Source organism: Colobus angolensis, unplaced genomic scaffold (genome assembly GCF_000951035.1).
Source record: "Colobus angolensis palliatus isolate OR3802 unplaced genomic scaffold, Cang.pa_1.0 Scaffold62, whole genome shotgun sequence".
Taxonomy (NCBI): Eukaryota; Metazoa; Chordata; class Mammalia; order Primates; family Cercopithecidae; genus Colobus; species Colobus angolensis.
In genome coordinates, this window is record NW_012119821.1 from 3597544 (window position 1) to 3601547 (window position 4004).

Below are 4004 nucleotides of genomic sequence, written 5' to 3' on the forward strand. Positions count from 1 at the left end.
GTCTACAATCCCTGATCCAGTCAGCTGTGTGAGAGGGGTGTGGATGGAAAGGAATGAGTCAAAATTAGACCACCTAAACAGCAAGAGTTTTACATGGGCCAGATTTCCTTCGTGTAAAGTGTGATCCAAGCAGGCACCACACACCCATCAATATAGCCAGCATATGTGGGCATTAGAGAGTCTTCTTAGAACCCCAAGCTACCCATAAGCCACCATTTCCACAAAAGACCTGGTTCCCTAGGAAAACCTAGGAGAAGGAGAAAAATGACAGTCCGACATACATAAATAACTCCAGTAGTCCAGCATATGTTTTCAATTCCAGAACAAGGCCATGGACAATCTGGCAATTTCAGAATTGAATGAAAGAGAAATACCCTGTCAAGCCCTGCTGTGGAATCAAAACAACGTATCTTCATCATGTATGTCTGTATGCACACACACAGACACACACAATGGGAGATGGGGTGCTGGGATGATGTGAAACTTCCTTGCAGACTTGATGAAAAGTCTCCTGATGCCCCTTTCTTGTTGGCCTGAACCTGAGAAGCAGGCATGCAGCTCCTGCCCTTTCAGACAGAAATGCCTACAGAGCTGCTATTGTTTCCCTCAGGTAACAAATGCCACAAGCCTGGGCCAGCCAAGCTGTCCTGAAAGCCAGCTGCTTCCGCACCATCAGATGAGAAGGGTGCTTTGTTTTAATTGTCACATTTGTTGTTTGGAAGGGTGCTGTTTGACCACATAGTTTTCTGGGTGACCTTTCACGAGAATTGCATGCAAATGTCCTGGCGAAAGGTTGCGGGGATTGGTCTGGAAAGGTTATCTCCATTCGTCTAGACTGCTGTCTTCACAAAAAGAGAAAGTGCAGGCAAGGAGCCCAGGGCTGGAGAACAGTGGAGGATAAAGGGCATCTAGTCAACCACCCTTCGTCCTCTGGACCCCACCTGCAGGTGTCCACTTCCATGAGCTTCTGGCCTTCCGCGTTTCACCCTGGCCTAGGATAACCCCTCTGGCTGAGGCACCATCCTGGAGCTTCCTGCAGATCGCCTGGTCCCTCAGAACAGGCTCTCTTTCAGCGGACGTAATAACATCCCCCAATTGCCCTGAGATAGGCCATGCGGAGGAATCGCCTCTCTGAACAACTGAGGCTCTGTTAATAGGTTCTTAAAGGGTTTTTTGAGGGGAAAACGTATTAATGGTTTGTCCTCCAAACAACCCTTTTTAAATAACTGCCCTTTCTGAACCAGAAAAAAAAAAAAAAGAATCTTTCTGGAAACTAGGTTGAGATTAATGGGTTCCTTATTGCCACAGAGCAGTCTGATAACCCCTTATCCGCAGTCTCAGGCAGGCAATGGGTGAGAGATGGATTTTAAATGAGACATACTCAGATTTAGGCTGCTAAAGAAAAAGGCCTATGCTGTGATTTATGCGTGTGTGGGGTGGACTTCTTGCCCCTCTCTCCCCTATCCAGTGACTCCTGGCAAAATCAGACTGTTTATTTTCCTTCTGGGTGGAGGCCTTGAGGCAGGATAATTAACCTCAGAGGTGGTGTCAGGCTAGGGTGGGCGAGGGGAAACAGGGAGCAGGAAGCCTGTGGACCGGGCTGAGTGTGAGGTGTGAGGAGATTGCAGCAGAGGAGTGTGAGGTTCTAATGAATCATGTCAGCTGTTGACTTGGGATTCACAACAAACAGCTGTGTGTGCAGGCCACGGCCTGGTCCTTGGGGAAGCAGGTGGTGGTGACGTGGGGGGATGGCCTGCCCCAACCTGCCTCCATTAGCTGTAATTATGCTTGTGACTTCTGCTCGGGGGCAGCAAGCAGGAGCAATCAAGGCCTGCCGTGACTACCAGGGACCCTTTTTAGACGGTGGTCAGTCAGCTGTAAAATGGGTTACAGTTGGCAACGACAGAAGGAGACTGAAGCCTGAAGCAATTTTTCTTTGAAATCAGCTTCTAAATTGCAGGGAGTCCAAATAAATTGACACATTTACTAGCTTGAGCTCCTTTCCCATTCTGACTTCATCGCCTCAGCCGGGCCTCTCCTTGCTGAAGCAGTTCTCAGAAGTGGGGGTGGGCTTGCCAGCACGGGGTAGGAGGAGGCTCTGATCTGCCAGGAGGGCAGTCACAGGCTGGACACGGAGGTGATGATTTCCGTGTGCATGCACATGTCATTACCTGCATTGATGAGTGCATTTCAACCTTATAAACGGAACATATTTCTCACAAAAGAAACTTGCAATCTACAGGGGAAATCTCTGTGAAACAAAAAGCAAAAAGGGACCAAGTGCTTATTCCAAATAAATACTATAGGCTCTCTTCCCCAATCCACCCTCCTGCATAGAGAAAGCACCTTCTTAGGCAGCAAAATTCTCTTGTGTGTTTAGCTGGTTTAAATTCTAGGATATTTTCTTTGCTACCCCAAACTGAAATTAAATGACAGAAAGCCTCGTGGGTTTAACATTTGATTGGTGGCTTACCATTTGCAGCAACATCTCCCTCACTAGGATTTTGCACTGCAGGCCTGAGTGGGCAGACCTCAAGCAGTTAGGGAGGAACAGGTCATTGACAGTAGACGCATCTCTGTGCAGTGGAGAGCTAAGGGATGGAGCTGCAGGCACAGGCATGAATTCCGGCTGTTACGAATTCAAATCCCAGTCTGGCCACTTACGAGCTGGGTGACCTTAGGCAAGGCATTTCATCTTTCTGAGCCTCAGATGCCTCATCCGTGAGTGGGGATAATAATAACTCTCTAGAGGTGAGTTTAGGATTCCGTGACGGATGCAATAGCCGTAAATGATGAGTGAGTGTCAGCTATTTTGAATCATTATTGAAAATCAACAGGAGCTCATTTTCCATTCACAATGCTGCGAGAGCTCAGGCAGTCTTTGTGGCATCCTTTCTGTGAGCTCCAACTTTGTCCTCTCATCCTCTGCGCAAAGCCTCACAAACAGATGAGTCGGGGCCTTCCTGTTGCCCCCAGTGCGCCTTTTCAACTCTGACTTCGGCTTCTTTGCCAGTGTCTTCCTCTTTATGTCTCTTCTTTCTGTCTATGTTCTGGCATTGGCTGAACTCTCACCTCCTTTGGGAAGCGTTCCCTGAAGCCACCTGTAAGGATCTCTCCTTCTTTGGAATTCCTATAGTATTTATTAGCACTCCCTGCCACTTACCAAAATGTAACACTGTGGTGTTTATTAGCTTCAGATGAATTTAGATGTCACTTCTTAAGCCAGTTGACTATAATTTCAGAGCATGAGTGACTTTCACTGCCTCTTTGCATTCTTCTCAGTATCCAGCCCAATGTTTGGCTCAAAATAGATGCTCAGTTAATGCTTGCTAATTCAGAGATGACGTAAAAACAGGCAGAATGGGCTGAAGACTTGAGCACAGGTCAGAGTTTCCCCTGGTTATCTCTGGCATTGACTTATTCAACCAAAATTTACTCAGAATCTTCTAGGCATAGGGATACAGCAGTGAGCAAAACACACATAATTCCTTGCTTCCGGGGGCCTTACAGTCTCATAGTGGGTGTTGATGAATGCATCCTATTTAGGTCAGTATTTCTTCAGCAAATGAGGATGAGGGACATAGAGCTGGAAGATCACAGTCAACAAGTATTATGGTGGTTTGTACTGTATGAACCTAGCTAAACTAAAGCTACAGTCCCCTGATTTCCCTGCTTTGCATGGTTCCTGATGAGCCCTGGCTACATGAGACATTTTGAATAAAATTTTGGAAGGTGGAGGTGAAGCAAGAACCATGGTTCTTAAGCTCTGAATGTGGGTGCAGGGCACCAAGCATATGTGGGTGCTGATCGGCAGGTGTTGTAGGCCAGCACCTGCTTCTGCAGGTCTGCCAGCTCTGACCAGGTCTCCTTTTTCAGCTTCTCTGAGTCCTGTGCCAGGTGATTATGCCATTATGTGGCAATGGGCACCGGCTTCTCCTGTAGGTCACCCATAGCACTAAGGTAGGAAGAGGCAGAAATGGGTTTCACCTTGTCCACCTGGGTTC